We start from the raw sequence: 16,957 nt of genomic DNA on the forward strand, positions 1-16,957 counted from the left end.
GTTATTTTCACTTTGATGCACACGGTTTGGCTTAGAAGAGGCATAAGAGATTCTGACTGGCACCGGATAGCACGCTCAAAAATCTGCTTCCTTGGTAACAGCTGATTCTAGCCTCAATCACTTACATGCTACATCATTCAGTCAAATGACCTTGCTTTTTTCTGCTATGATTTCTTTAAAAATAAATGGAATTTAGTGCATTATCTAAGTGGTCGGTGTGATAAGTGACATAAAAAACATAACCAAAGAGGGAAATCATAATAAGAAATCATAATAAGAACTTCTAACATTGAAATGTATGCATTGATGTGCATATATATATGTATATATATATGTATATATATGTATATATATATGCTCTCTCTGCAATACTATCACAAGTTAAACAGATAGGATTATTAGAAAAATTATGTGTGTAAAGGTCTTCATTTTAGTAAAGAATTTTATAGTTTAAAATAAATTTCAACAAAGAAGTATAAAATATGGCCAAAAAAGAAAATGTTTTCATTGCTACTGAAAGGCTAAACTACTACAGGGTAAATAGACACTGCACCCCGTTATGAGTAACACATTCAAAAGTCTCTTCTTTTTAAAGAATCTATTTTTACTGCTACTTATTTTACAATCTAGTTTGGTACCATAATAATATCATGTTTGCCTATCTGAAGCACATTTGTTTTAAATTTTAATTTTGTTGACTTTTTAACTAATGTTTCAAACTTTTTAATACGTAAATATTGCTGGCCAGTTAGCCATCAGAACAACAATAGTAAATTTTGAAGTATTGAGAGGGAATCTGTAAGGGCAATCCAATAGTACACCAGTGTCTTGTGGGCTTCTTTCAAACCATGAATAAAAGAATGAATTATTCTCTTTGGTATTTGCATTTTGATTGAAATTATGGAAAACTCGATTTCCCTTATTTATTACTTGCATGGCATGTGTTTCCCTTGCAAACTGTCATACAGTAAATACCACAATGGTTCTAGATTGGAGAGGAAATTTGTAAAAATTACCGTCATGAGCAATTTTAAATAAACCTGTACATCACTTTTTAAGTAGATGTGAAAATAAAAGACAAAACTAAGAACTTACTCTAAAGTATAGTCACTGAAACTATAAACAATTAGCTGGAAATAACCCAGATGTACCACAACAGAAGAAAGAATCCAGAGAATGTGGTTCATTTACACAATGGAATATCACTTAGCTATTAAGAATGAAGACAACCTGAGTTTTGCAGGCAAATGGATGGAACTAAAAAATATCCTGTCTTAGTCAGGGTTTGTATTTCTGCACAAACAAAATGACCAAGAAGGGAATGTTACTTACTGGCTTCCTTCCCCTGGTTTGCTCAGCTTGCTTTCTTATAGAACCCAGGACTACCAGCCCAGGGTCAGCACCACCCACAATGAACTGGGTCCTCCCTCCTTGATCACTAGCTATGAAAATGCCTTACAACTGGGCTTCATGGAGGCGTTTCCTCAACTGAGGCTCCTTTCTCTGTGATAACTTCAGCTTGTGTCAGGTTGGCATATAAATCCAGTCAGTACACTTCCTGAGAGAGGTAACTCAGACCCAAAAGGCACACATGTCATGTACTCACTAATAGGTGGATATTAGTAAAAAAATGCAGAATACCCAGAATACAGTCCACAGAACTCAAAAAGATTAGCAAGCTGAAGGGCCCAGATGAGGATGCCTCAATCCTACTTGGGAGGGAGAATAAAGCAATCACAGGAGAGGGGAAGGAGGGAGAGACCTGGGTGGGAAAAGGGAAAAGTGACACGGAGGGGAAGAAGGGAATATGATCAGGTACTGGGTGTGTGTGCAGGGGAACAGGACTGAAGCCCTGAGGGCAAGCAGAAAGAATGGAAGCAGGCAACCATGGGAGGTAGAAGGTGGGGGTGGGGGGTGCATCCAGAATGTACCAGACAACTGGGAGGTGATAGACTCTCGGGACTCAAAGGGAGGGATCTTAGATAAAATACCTTCAGTAAAGAGAGGGAAGTTGTAGAGTCCACCTCCAGCAGAAAACCAAGGCATCAAGTGAGGGATGGGGTTGCCATTCCACAGTCAAAATCTCTTACCCATAATTGTTCCTCTCAGAAAGAACTGAGGGGAAAAAATAGAGAAGATCCTGTAGAAAAGGAGGTCCAGCGACTGACCCAAATTGGGATCCAGCTCAAGGAGAGGCCCCAAGACCTGACACTATTACTTAGGCTATGGTGTGCTCACAAAAAGGGCCTATTGTGACTGCCCCCGGAAAGACCTAACAAGCAGCTGAAATAGTCAGATGCAGATATGTGCACCCAGACAATGAACAGACGCTGCTAACTTCTCTGTTGAATTAGAGAAAACCTGGAAGAAGCTGAGGAGGAGGGCGACTCTGTAAGAGGACCAGTCTCAACTAACCTCGACCTCCGAGATCTCTCAGATATCGGGCAGCATATACCAGCCTATATGAGGCCCCCAGCACATACACAGCAGAGGACTCATAGGGTGTAGGTAGGTCTCTTGTGGTGCGGAGTATGGGGAATAGGAGCATCTTCATGGAGATGGGGGTGAGGTGGAACAGTCAGAGGGCAGTCAGGGAGGAGGATAAAATCTGAACTGTAAAAGGGGATTAAATAAAATTAAAAAAATTATAAAGACAAATGTGTCACACATATTCGGATGTTAGCTTTCCTTATACAGTTAACGATAATCAAAATGACCAAAGAAACTCAGTATTTGGAAAAATGAAAAACAATTTTTAGTTTGTGATAAAAATATCATTTTAAAATATATTTTAATAATTCTCTGATTATTTCATTTAAACCTTTTGTGTTTATATTTCCTCCACTCCTACAACTTGAAATATTTGTATAGAAACGCTGAATCAAATTTGTGTTAATTATCTACTTACAGTTATGAGATTATCTACCCAAGTATGATCAATTTTTAATTTGAAAACTGTTCTCTGTATCTCTGTGTCTCTGTGTACTGTGTCTCTGTCTCTGTCTCTCTCTCTCTCTCTCTATCTATCTATCTCTCTATCTGTTTCTCTGTCTCTCTGTCTCTGTCTTTCTCTTTCTCAGAAAACTCAAATGGATATATACTTTCTACAGTGGAATATTTTTGAACTAGAAAATATTTCTAAGTCATCATTTCTTACATTTTACAATTTCTGGGAGACTTGAGGAAATGGTTAAATATCCAAGACCACACAATTGAAAAGAACCAGTTAGGAAAAGATAGTAAGCTCATTATAGTAAGCCATGGTTCTGTTTGTTTGATTTTTTATTATAAGTTCTCCATTCAATATCAAGGAACAAATGGAATTATTTATGAGATATAAAATAGTATTGATATGGTTCACGCTAAATTTCAAGAGATGCTTATGTTTTTCTGTAACAGCGTGCTTCAGAGTTCCACCTTGCTCTTGCTTCTGCTAGTCAGGCAGCTTGAGCAGCTTTCTCTATGACTTGTACGGTGCTGGGAGAGTAGAAAAGCATCATAATCCCTCTGCTCCTAAATTATGTCTTAAATCCTGGGAGCAAATAAGATATAGTACACAAATAAGCAGAAGATTCAAATAAGATCTACAGAGGAAACTAAGCTACAGTTAGAGTAAAAGGTGGGAGAAAGTCAGCAGGTGATATGAGTGCATCACTTTTAGACAGCAATGGGATGTTCTATAACATTGTGTGAATATTCGATAGTATTGTGGGGATCCAGAAGCCATGTGAACTTGTAGGGAAAATTGAAAGAATAAATCTTAGCAAAGTACAGGAAGGAGACTTCTGCCTGTGAAGCTCCCCATTTGGAATTATCTCTTACCTCAGGTTATCCTATTTGCTTTGCAGTCAGAACTTACATATTCTTCCAGATCGGTATTCTGAGTCTAAAGTGTAAGATTTTTATCTTTCTTAGCCTTTTATAGTTCCTGAAAAAATTGACATGTGCAATAAACTATTTCTTTTAGCAATTAAGTCTTAGTTCCCTTTAGTTTATTCACTTTATCCTGACTATACCACTCTTCTTCTCCCAGTCCCCTTTCACACATCACTGTCTCTCATTCCCCTCCCCTTCTCCTTGGACTAGGGGAAAGAATCCAGTCACTGCTGGATTGTCATATCCCCTCCCACTAAGGCCAACCAAGGCAGACCAATTAGGGCAACAGGATCCACAGGCAGGCAATGGAGTCGGGGAGAAACCCCCTACCTCCAGTTGTTGTTGGGGCACATGAAGTCCAATATGTACACCTGCTACATAAGTGCTGTGAGAGGGTAGGGGAGGGAGGTACATCTCATGTCACATTTGTGGTTCAGTCACTGGGAGCCCTCACAGGGTCAAGTTTGGTCTTCTTGTGGAGTCCCTGTCCTCTCAGGGTCCCTCAATCCTTTCCCCTACTCTTCCACAAGAATCCCTCAGGTCCATCTAATGTTTGGTTTTGGGCTTTTGCATCTGTTTTTGGTCAGGTGCTGGATGGAGCCTCTCAGAGGACAATTATGCTTGCAGACAGGAGCACAGCATAACAATTAAAGTTTCTCTCTTCAGGCTCATCTTCCTTTAGATCTGAACAATCAGGATTTATATAATAGATTTTTCACTTTTCATGGCTTTTGTTTTGCATTTATACACACAGTTATACATTTTAAATGTAGTTAGAGGTTTCTGTGTGTGATTGGATCTCTTAGAAAATATCTTCCCTTGTTTTTAAATCTGAGGCAATACTGGAGCTCTCGAGCTATGTGCAGTCTATAATTAGCTTTTACTTTTGTCCAAAATCAGATAAAAATAGCTCTTGTTTCTAAACCACTATTGTTTATACTTTCTTGGTTTAAACATGCAGTTCCAATCCAAATAGGTCTTAACATGGAATACTCTGGATAGACCTAATGAAAAAAAACTGTTTAATCTGGATATTTTATCATAATGATTGCCTGTGTGCCTCTGACTTTGACATTAGTTAATTAACATCCATTTAATATTCCCCTTCAGAATGCATGCACATGCTCATCGTTCTTCTGACACCATGACCTCTGATTCCCCTTGGCTTCCCTTAAGTAATAACTAGGACGTCCTCTCTTGTGTTGGCATCTCCTGCTGCTGCAATCATCTCAAGGCAGCTACTTTTGTTTTATGCTCATGGTTGTGGGCTTGAAAACAACTAAAGAATTTCACATCATTTGTCTGGCTCTTTGAACTGCCTTAGGCTTTGTCAAACAAATTTAAAATACAGTTATGGTAGTTTGCTCACAGTAGAGTTTAGGGTTTCTCATAAATGCCCTTCTGGATTGTTCGTTCTAAGTTGGAGAGTCAAAATAAAAGGACTTTAAAAGAATCAACTTCTGTGAAGTCAAACTTTGAGGTTTCAGTGAACCAAAGTTTTATATATACATATATTCTATTTGTTTTCTTTTTCCTTTCTCAGTTCCATAAGCAACTTACATAATATACTTACAACTTTTAGAAATTTGCTTACTCTTTTTTTCTTCCACAACTAATTGGAGTTGCAAAAGTTACAGCCACCAGCAGCCACAATGACCACAGAGTGAAATGAAGTGGCCTGTGGTCGGTAGTGATTCATTATGCCCAGGTTTTAGAATTAAACTTAATGGAGGGGAAATGGGTTGCTCATTATGAGCGGTTGCCATTTTCTCCATTGATTTAACCACACTGTTAAACACAAATAAGAATATATTTTGCTTAAAATTTACAATTGAATTCAAGTATTTTTCTCTTAAGTTTATATGAATTAATTCTACCATCAGTTTTCAGCAGTCCTTTAAAAATCAAAAATAATTGATTAATGTTTTGAAGATAAAAAAAGAGTTGAACTCATATGCGGCAGAAAATAAATCAGTGTGTTCAGCATTAAGTATTTAAATATATAATATTTTATATATTGCATATATGTATATTGCTTAATATACTCATGTAATTATTTAGTAATTTGTATAATTATAAATATAATATATCACGTTTATATATGATATGAATATAAACTAGTAAAAATCCAGTTAAAACGCATTGTAGATTTATTAAACATACTTTTGTAGAGCCTATACATTCAGCAGAGGGAAAATATTCTCCTCTTTTATGTGTTGATAAATAAGACATTGAAAAAAATTGTAGACTTTAAATGGACTATACTAGAAAGATGACTTCTTGGGTAAGATGTTTGCCATGCAAGTATGAGGTTCTCGGTTCCCATTTAAGCACTGGGCATTCTGTCTCTTGTTTACAATCTCAGCCTTCTAAGGAACACTCAAGATGGGTTGTGCGACTCCTTAGCCTGATAGCCTAGTGGATATAGTGAAGTCTAGGTTCAGTGATAGACCCGGCACTGAAGACGGAGAAAAAACAAAGATGAATAACATCTTTTGGAAAAAAGCTCATGTCATGTCAACCTCTTGCTTCTGTTAGTCCTGCATGGGTGTGTGCATACTCACAGACTGATTCATGAGCACATATACATAGCGCATGCGCGGACACACACACACACACACACACACACACACACACACACACGCACGCACGCACACACACGCACGCACACACACACGCACATGCACGCACGCACGCACGCACACACACACACGTTATCCACACCATTTACAAATTTTAGGGTTTTTAGTTTTTTAATTATTGGATATTTTATGCATTTACATTTCAAATGTTATCCCTTTTTCAGGTTTCCCCTCTGGAAGCCCCCTATCTCATCCCCCATCCCTGCTTATATGAGGGTGCTCCCCCACCCATGCACCCAGCCACTCCTACCTCACTGTCCTGTCACTCCCGCACACTGGAGAATGGAGCCTTCACAGGGCCAAAGGCCTCTCCACCCACTGATGCCCAACAAGGCCATCCTCTGCTACATATTTCAACTGGAGCCATGGGTCGCTCCATGTGTACTCTGGTTGGTTTTTCGTCCCTGTGAGTTCTGTGAGGTCTGGTCGGTTGATACTGTTGTTCTTACTATGGGATTGAAAATGCCTTCAGCTCCTTCAGTCCTTTCTCTAACTCCTCCATTGGTTCCCTGTCCTCAAATCCTCAGTCCAATGATTAGATGTGGACATAGGGCTCTGTATTTGTCAGGAGCTGGCAGAGCCTCTCAGGAGAAAGCTGTAACAGGCTCCTGTATGTAAACACTACTTGGCATCAGCAATAGTGTCTGGGTTTGGTCTCTGTATATGAGATGGATCAGTCTCTGGATGGCCTTTCCTTCTGTCTGGGGCCCGGGGGCTGGGGAGTTATATCCCTGTACACCACAAACCTATTTGTATCATGCTCTTCTTATTTTAAATGTTTTAAATTTGAATGTTCATGGACATTCAGCTGCCGAGCATTTTGGCTCCCTCACATTTCCACTCTGTAAGTTTCAGTGAAATGGAAGGAGCCTACAGCAAACAAATGGCGTGAAAGTGACCCTGTGCTCATATGGGGATGAGGTCATATTTGTGTTTCTTCGCAGGAAGAAATGGGGCAAGATGGCTGCAGGAAAGTTTGGTGTGACAATTGGAACAATACTGCCCTCCTGCTGATTAACTCTCTGGTGATCATGGTTCCTGTAAGTGGTGAAGTCTACTGGGCCTATGTTCCTAACCCTCCACTAATACATCTGGTAGTGTGGTCCAGACTGGAGATTCAAATAACCGATAATAATACACAACTTCTTGGATCTCTCTGAACTGGGGAGTCAACTTATAATAAGATGATGACTTTCAATGCATTTGGGGGTGCGATTCCTGTTTGCTTTGTGAAGTATAGTATGATTGCTGGGTGTATTTCAGTGTTTCCTCAAATTTGGAAGAAAAACCTTTTAGCTGTACTCAAAGCATAGAGATATGCATGAGATAACATTATAAGGAATTTGCCCCAAATCCTCATGAGATTCAACCTTGTGGATCTGAACCCAACAGTGAACAGTGGTACTGGCATTTATCAAAGTTATTAGATGGAAAGAATGTTATAATCAAACCCCAATGTGGTTTAATGTTTCCAATAAAATGTGAATTATTGATTGGGCAGGGAATCCATCAAACATTGGGCAAAAGGAGATGTCCCTAGGCCTGCAGCAATCAGAAGAATTTGTTTTTATCCTGGTAAAGGATGTTATATCTAACATGATAGAAACAATTTGTTTCTCATAAAATATAATGTTATCATTTGAATAAAAAAGAAATTAAAAGTGTTTTTACTCAGCGAGAGCAATATGATACAAACTTCCTTAAAACATTTAGACACAATAATTCAGAACAATTTACAAAGTTGGGATAACATGCAGAAGAAATATTAAAAGTCCCTAATAGCCAGTAGGAGTAAGAATGGCCTCTCAGATCTTCTCACAGTATAGCTGGATCTCTCTCTTCTTTATTTGCTGTATCATACTTGGTTACTCCGTTCTAGCAGCAGTTTTTGTTTTTGTTTTTTTGTTTTTGTTTTGTTTTGTTTTTTGTTTTTTCCAGAGCCGAGGATCAAACCCAGGGCCTTGCACTTGCTAGGCAAGTGCTCTACCACTGAGCTAAATCCTTAACCCCAGGTTACTCCATTCTAAATCGCTCTCCTTCTTTCGTTTATTTGCCCAATACATGATATGCAGAGGGTGTGTTGCGTATTGGACATCATTCTAACTAATCTCCTTGCATGAAGACAGGAATTTAAGTGAAAGTGGGTTTTTTTTATATTTTAGTGTAAACATATGTTATATTTTTCATGGTGTACCAGATGATCATCAGTTTCGAGGAGAAAGCTTGAGGTTAGGCAAGGATTGTAGGAGTAGATGTCATACTTTTATTTCCTGTATCCTAATTATACTCTGCCCAATAGAAACAAAGCATTGCTTAGCTTGAGCACCACAATGGGAAATTCTCCTGAGGTTGTAGGCCCTTACTTTAGCAGATCCATTTCCCCTCTACAAGCACACAGACATGGATATTTATGCCACACAGCTGCTAATTACATGTGTCTTTCCCAGGATTAATTAAATGCGGGTTTGACCTTTGTCTTTTCTGTGCTTCATATTTCAATCTTTGAAGCACAGTGTATCATTTTTTTAAGTGCATTCCTAATCTCCCTCTGGTACAAGGGGTGATATTCAATTACTTTTGTCAAGTTTCCCGATTTGCTTCTGGCAGTGAGACCCTTAAATGTAATGTAAATTCACCGTCTTGACAATTATCCATTCTCATATCATCTATGCAGAGAGCAGGAGGTTAAAATTCACCAAAAAACATATGATTTTTTTTTTTACAAAATCCACTGTTTCTACTCAGGTCGTTATAGAACTTTGGCAGAAATGAGGCACCATGTCCTAAGGTTGTTCTTTGTTTTCACATAACATTCAGATCACCCAGGTAACATGAAAAATATTTGTGCTTGATCCCACATCCAGGGTTGAATTCCACACGATAGATGAGACATGGGTTCTTATAGTTTTGAAATTTTCACAAAATGATTCTATTTTCTAGGCAAGGAAAATGAGAAATTCAGATGTAGCAAGAAACCTCTGTCTAACCTACAAGCTTTGGAGAAATGCAATCTCAGACCATATCTCAAAATATGGTTCAGTATCTAAATTTTAACAAAACCACTCATTAGCTGTCTGAGCATTCACATTCAGAATTCAGTGCCCAGGTTTCTTAAACACTTCCTCTTTGTGAAAGTATAGAAGTCGAGAGAAGAAATGTTTTCTCTGTTCTAGAGTCAGGCAATTGGGTAAAAGAGAACATGGTTAGATTCCGGTTTTAGACTCCTCTCTTTTGATTATTTCTTTGCATGTAGTGACTTTTCACCATAAAGGACTATAGATTTTGTAAATGTATAGAACCTTGATTCAAAGTGGAAGAAATCCATGCACAGACCAATAAAAGAAAGAATAAATTGCACCACTGCTAAATAAAAATCAATACAGCCAAAGACCTTAAGCAAAGAGTACTGAGAAGTTAGTCATACTTTAATAGCCACATAGAAATTTGATTGTCATAATAGCTTTAGAAAATTTACTGCTGACCAAGTAATGAGCTTTCTCAGACTCCTACCATATATTTATTGTGTTTTTTTCCTAACTTTTGATTTTCTACTTCTTTTTTTAAGACAGAAACAAAACAAACATTTAAAAGTACTGTCGTAAATTCTGTGTACCATAATAGAGCTAGCTTTGATAATTTTCATTCTTTGCAGAACTTATTTGATTTGTGTTCCAGTATTTGTTTGTGTAGTCCAAAAATCCATTGTAATCAAAGAAAATGCCCAGAAGAATTTCCCCTCTAATATATAGTTATCTGGTCCTGTTTATTATAACATCAAAAGCAAATAGAATGAAAGCAGATGGTCTTGTTATCAGGGAATGGCTCTGACAGCATTGTGTACGCATGTCAATTTCTTAATCCTTAAGAAGAGACTATTATCATTCATGACCACAGTTGAGAAAATAATGAAAAATAAATACCTCCCATGAAAGAAGCACCTATGTGTTACAAATCTATTCAAAATGGAATAGTGATATCATGTACAATATTTCAAAATCATAAAAACACATCTTTTGGTGAAGAGTCAATGTTGGAATCTATTGCAAACTATTTAGCAAACACTGAGTCCTAATTAATAAGGCATTGGTTATGTGCTTACTATCTTAGGGATTCCATTGTTGAGATTAGACACTATGACCAAGGCCATTCTTCAAAAAGGACAACCTTTAATTGAGGCTGCCTGACAGGTTCAGAGGTTCAGTCCGTTATAACCAAAGCAAGAGAGCATGCCAGCCTCCAGACAGGCATGGCTTGGGAGGAGCTGGGGATTCTACATCTTAATCTGAAGGCCACTAGGAGAAGACTGGATCCCACATAACTAGGAGGAGCCTCTCAAATTCCAACTCCACAGTAGTACACTTCTTTCAGCAAGTCTACGCTTACTCCAATAAGACCACATCTCCTAATAGTGTCACTCCCTGGGCCAAGCATATTCAAGGCACCACATTTCAATCCCTGGCCACCATAGACTTGTTCAAACACATGAGTCTACTGGGGATATACTTAGGCATAGAACGATGCAAAATGCATTTAGTCCTACTTCAAATGTCCCATAGTCAATAACAGTTTCTACAATATTAAAAGCCCAAAGTTCAAAGTCTCTTCTGAGACTTATACAATCCCTAAACTGTAATACCTTTAGAAATCATAGTTACAAAAAACAGATTATCTACCTCCAATATCACAGGATATGCATCATCACTCCTAAACATCATAATGCGGAAAACTGGACCAAAGAAAGACCCAAAAACCAGCTGGACAAACTCAAAACTCTGTATTTCCATGTCTGGTAGCAAGGTACTTTTTTTTATTGTTGTTTGTTTTGTTTTTATTTAACAATCATATTTATATCAGTAAATTTAAATTCCACAAAACATCTGCACAAAGAAAATCACAACCAATTGAAAATGATATAAACTGCCCACCTAGATAAGACTAATTTTAGTATAAAAATCTATCTCTTATGAAATATTCATAACTACCTGTAGCCCACTAAGGTCACACAAATCTGGGTCACCCTTACCTTCCTCTATTTTGGTTCTTCTTCCTCTTTCTCCTCTCTCTTGCCTCTCTTCAAACCTATGTGCCTACCTTACTATTTTACTGCCTAATCACAGGCCTTGCATTACCTTATGCCTGCCTTCACCTGCATAAAGACAACAGTCTACACATCACCCTTCCTGTCTAATTAAAAAAGGAACTTTTCTTTCAAATGAAAGCTGAGCACAACTATTACCATTCTGTAATTATAAAGTATAAAATACCTAAGACCCAGTCTATCATTTTTTGTCAATTAAATAGTAAATTCTGTTGTCTACTGTAGCTTAAGAAAGGCTGAAAATCTATGCGTCCTGTCTTGGCTACCTGGTGTATTATCTGAAAACTATCTAAATACATACGCATTCTCAATGTGAAATAGCCTGGGTGGGCTATGAGGCTCTAATTAGTATTCAATGCCCATCAGAAATCTGAGAATTACAAATCCCATCTGAAAACATAAAAAGCCTAACACGGCTTCTAGAATGGAGGCAAGTTGTAGAGACCACCACCTACCTATACAATCATCTGTTAGCAACAAGTAAGAGCATCAGGCTTCAGCCTCTGGCCCAGTAGCATCTGATAGAACTTTGTTACATAGAATTTTGAAGGATTGGTTATTGTGACTTGCCAGAGATTATCAGTTGACTCTTCTATGTGTCCTTTTCTGGACAGTATTTTGTGTGTAGGTGAAATAGTTAAATTCTGCCCAGTAGCTATCTAGTCACAATGTATTATCTCACTTGGAGGTAGAGATGCTCAATTTCATCTTCGAATCCACAAAAGGGGAGCTGCTAGGAGCAGATATGCCTTAACAAAAGAACACATAACATTAAATGTCACATTCTGTGGATTTCTGAGGTTTTTGAAAACCATCTGTCTATATAGAGTAATCTGGACTGTTGTCTGTTGACTACCCTTAGCTATTTCTAATAAATTATCTTGAAAACACCCTAACAGTAAACTTAGAGCCATGAAATTGCTATCTGGCCCTTAACTCGGATATTTAATTATCTCAGCTCAGTAATAATAACAGTTATAGGACTGGGTGTAAGCCTTTTATTACTAAATGTGTTGTATAAGCACAGTGCCAATATGACAGTAACAGTATCAATCTCAATTTTATATCAATAAGAAATTTGTACAAATGAAAACTTAAATTTGTATCAAATAAATTCTGTACCATTGTAAGAGATTATAACTTCAGTTTAGTAACAAATATAAGGATTTTTACCAAATGAGATTATTGCTATACAATTTTTGCTAATTCTTCTCTGTTAAATTATGACCATTTCTATGTTCTCCAGAAGGACAACCTCAGAACCACCATCCTCAACCCTCCAAGTTCAGGACATTGGGTTGATAACTCTTCCCAACTTTTTCAGGCTAAATATCGGCTTTGAGATATCGTGAGGTGGTAGGGAAAATGAGGCCTTCAGAAGGCCACCCAATGATTGTTGTCTCTGATGCCTGTCCTGACTTGATCCATCTCAAAGTCCCTGAGATCAGGAGTTCAAGCAGGTCATTCAGAATGTCTGACAGAGAGTCAGCAAAGCTATACATTCTGTAATATATCAATCTCAAAACAAAATTTTAGTATTTTCAGAGTTCTACATGGAATGTGTCAGTCTGTGGAGGATGGTCGGACTGGTTAGGATGAAATTTTGTACTTTTTTTTATTTTCTTGAATCTAGTTCTTCCGGAGAACTGTGATCAATCTGAACCTTCCAACAAATCTGATAGTTCTGCAAGGTGTCCAAAGCCTAATCACCTTTACCTTTCCTTTCTTTTTCTTCTTCATTTTTTCTATTAGATATTTTATTTATTTATAATAGCCAGAAGCTGTAAAGAACCCAGAGGAAGAGAGGAATGAATTCAGAAAATGTGGTACATTTAAAAAATAGAGTATTACTCAGGTACTAAAAACAATGCCTTCATGAAATTCTTAGTCAAATGGATGAAACTAGAAAATATCATTCTGAGTGATGTTACCTGATTATAAAAGAACTCACATGATATACACTCACTGATAATTAGATATTAGCCCAAACTCTCTGAATACCTGATACAATTTGCAGACCACATGAAACTCAAAAAGAAGAAAGACTAAAGTGTGGATGCTTCAGTCTTTCTTAGAAAGGCAAACAAAATACTCACATTAGTTATATATAGAGATAAAGTGTGGAGCAAAGACTGAAGGAAATTCCATCCAGAGACTGCCACACATGGGGATCCATCTCACATGCAGTCGCGAAACCCAGTCACTCTTGGGGATGCCAAGTGGTACAAAATGACAGGAGCTTGAGATAGCTGTCTCCTGAGGAGCTCTGCTAGAGCCTGACAAATACAGAGGAAGACGCTCACAGTCAACTATTAGACTGAGAACAGGGTCCCCAGTGTAGGAGGTAGAGAAAATACTGAGGTAGCTGAGGGGGTTTGCAACCCCATAGGAAGAAGAACAATATCAACCAACCAGGCATCCCAGACTTCCCAGGGACTGAACCACCAACCAAAGAGTTTACAGGGAGTGATCCATGGCTCCAGCTGCATATGTAGCAAAGGATGGCCTTGTTCAGCATCAATGGGGGGAGAGGCCCTTGGTTCTGTTAAGGTTTGATGCTCCAGAATAAGGGAATGCCAGGGCGGGGAGGTGGAAGGTAGTGGGTGTGTGTGGGGGAGCATCCTCATGAAGACAGGGAGCAGGAGGATGAGAAAGGGGTTTTCCAGAGGGGAAAGCTGGAAAGGAGATAATATTTGAAATGTAGATAAAAGTATTCTTCATATTTCCAACTTCTTTCACCCTTGTTGACTGCTCATGGCAGATCGGGCATTCAGTGACACCAAAGTTCATTCTCTTTACCCCTTGTTAGACGCTTCCTCTGCAGGTATGCCATGGCTCTAATACCTTAAACATCTTGTCATATCTAAGACAACTTCAACTTTACAGCTTCTTGTTCCAATACCTTGGATCTACAGATGATCTTCTGGGCTCCTTCACAGGGCTTGGGTCAGTTTTCCAGCTCTGCTCACTGCAGCACTCTAGTTAACTCTACTGTACTACTGCTGCTGTTCTTGGTGGTCATCCCATGCTACTGGCATCTCCATCATGTTCTGATACAATTAGGCTTTATGAATATTCTGTCACTGGCTTTCTCCATGGGGCAAAGTCTCAAATTCTTTACATGACTCCTTCAGTCCTGGGGCATCAACTGCAACTGAGGATGCACCTTCACCAATTGCTTTCCTTGGCCTTACACAGTGTGAAGCCTCAGTTACTCTCCATGACCCCTTTTGCCCTTCAAAACGAGGACCACATGGGTGATTCTTATACCTAACTATGTCCAAATTATTTGTGCTCTCAGAAAATACTTCCCAGAAGATTTCAGCTCATTGTTCCTGATCTCTTCTTAATCACTAATTTCTTAGCTAAAGCTAACCAGCACCAATTGTCCCAATGGTTCCTTCTATTCTGGACTGTAAAGCCATAGCTACATGGCTGAAGCTGCTGTATTCTGTTGCTTACTGGAGCTGGAACATGGTTCTCTTGTTCTATTACATTATCACCAGCTTTCTGTTTTCCAACTCCTTCACTACCTAAGCTTGGCTTTAATGGAATTTGTTTTGTAGATTGACCATGAACTCAGAGGTCTGCATGGCTATGTCTTCTGAATGCTGGGTTTAAATGTGTGTACCAACATGCCTGGACCTAAGCTACACTATGCTTAGAAGTGGCTCTGTCCCAGACTGGACTTGAACTCACAGATCAGTTTGCCTCTGTTTGCTGGGATTAAAGATATGTACCACTACGCTTGGAATTAAGCTTTTTATGGCCACTATTTCTCAAGTTTTGCATCAAAACTCTATGTCTTCCAGCCTCAAGATCTGCATCACAATTGTGCTTTCAATTTCTGGGTTGTAGTTCATTTCAGGCTAAAAGTCCAAATGAAAGTAATACCAAGTCCCTTGTTCAACTTCAAAGTCACAAATAGTTTCTCAGGGTGGAACCTTACTTCGAGGTCTCCATTCCCTGTAGACTTAGATTTTTCAAAACCAACTTTTAATAAGTGTTCTTAAGTGCTTTCCCCTCCCTTCTAGCCCACCACCCACAAGAGGTAGTGAAAAGGATAGCTTACTAGAACAAAGGAGGATGAGGACCTGATTAGAAATATTTCTTTGGAGCAAATCCAATCAGTCTTGTCAGGATATCAGCCGTTCAGTTCATACTGATCAGCGTCAGCAGCGATATCAGCTTGCAGAGAACATTCGTGAATCAGCAACAGAAGGACTATCCAGAAGATACCAAAATGCTCTGCCACCAGCCAGAATCCGCAGAAGTAGCAAGAAGCTGCCAGAACACCAGCAGAAGGGTTTTTTTGGTGCATTTTTCTCAATGATGTCATGGCAACGGGTGACCAGCAAAGAACACCAAGGCACACCAATATCATCCGTCCTCCTCCATTGTCCACTGGGCTCTGTGTATATCCTTTCCGAACATCATGTGTTCTCTCAAGCATCAACTCTAGCAAAACATCACATGATCCTTTTCCACGTTGCCTCCAAAAAAGACCATTACCTGTCTATAATTAGCAAAACATCCTCCTACGTCTCTGTATCAGAAAAAAAAATGCTCTCTTAAGATAGTTTCCAGGAAAACATCACATGACACAACTGAGTCTGCAATGAAAACAGAAGTTTCCACTTCAATTCCCTTAATTCGTTTATGTCCTTGAACTTGGGATTCAGCTCCATTTTACTTCCTGGTGCCCTTTTACCTTTGAACCATATATTTGTATTTTTGTTTCTTTTTAAGCATTCTACCCTTGATCAAAACTAAGTTTATGAGACAAGACCAGAGAACTAGATCTCTGCTGGGCTTTTTTGTGACTTCCTTTGTTAATGCAATTAATATAAATCTCTTCACCTTAGTCTCAGGTAGACTCTTCAAACAAGGGCAAAAAGCAGCCCCATTCTTCACCAAAAAAACCACAGAAGCAGTCTCTAGATCACATACTAAAATTCCTCTAGAACCAGGCTTCAAATCACACTCAACAACAAAGTCTTCCATATTGCTAGTAGGATGGGCCACTAAGCCCCACTTATAGCAGTACACTGCTTTCCAGTGTCCCCAAATCCACATTATTCCAACCAAAAGTAGGTGCAGGCCTATCATAGCATTATTCCAGTCCCTCGTACCAACTTCTGTCTCAGTTAGGGTTTAAATTGCTGTGAATAGACACTATGACCAAAGTAACACTTGGAAAAAGACAACATTTAATTGGAACTGGCTTACATGTACAGAGGACCAGCTCGTTATCATCAAGATAGGAGAGCATGTCAGCATTCACGTAGGCATGGTTCAGGAGGAGCAGAGAATTCTACATCTTGACCTGAACTCCAGTAGG

At 38.7% G+C, this 16,957-nt stretch overlaps 2 long non-coding RNA genes across 10 annotated transcripts in view; one reads left to right on the forward strand and one right to left on the reverse strand.

Annotated features, from left to right (window-relative positions):
• The window catches only part of LOC134479460 (uncharacterized), a 28,052-nt gene extending 25,851 nt beyond the window's left edge, over positions 1-2,201 (reverse strand). Inside the window, exon 1 of one of the 2 annotated variants that reach the window (XR_015623499.1) lies at positions 2,091-2,201. This is a non-coding gene — a long non-coding RNA (uncharacterized LOC134479460). Of the gene's footprint in view, positions 1-1,991 lie in introns of both variants that reach the window. The other variant, XR_015623498.1, reaches the window with a different exon arrangement.
• Positions 2,202-2,294: 93 nt separating this feature from the next.
• The window catches only part of LOC120103596 (uncharacterized), a 38,950-nt gene continuing 24,287 nt past the window's right edge, over positions 2,295-16,957 (forward strand). For 3 of the 8 annotated variants that reach the window (XR_015622517.1, XR_015622516.1, XR_015622515.1), the window contains exons 1-3: positions 2,307-2,508; positions 7,463-7,558; positions 11,206-11,315. This is a non-coding gene — a long non-coding RNA (uncharacterized LOC120103596). Of the gene's footprint in view, positions 2,509-7,462; positions 7,559-11,205; positions 11,316-16,957 lie in introns of all 8 variants that reach the window. The other 5 variants (XR_015622523.1, XR_015622518.1, XR_015622524.1 and 2 more) reach the window with 3 other exon arrangements.

The sequence above is a fragment of the Rattus norvegicus genome, chromosome 6 (genome assembly GCF_021556685.1).
Source record: "Rattus norvegicus strain SHRSP/BbbUtx chromosome 6, alternate assembly SHRSP_T2T, whole genome shotgun sequence".
NCBI classification, from domain to species: domain Eukaryota; kingdom Metazoa; phylum Chordata; class Mammalia; order Rodentia; family Muridae; genus Rattus; species Rattus norvegicus.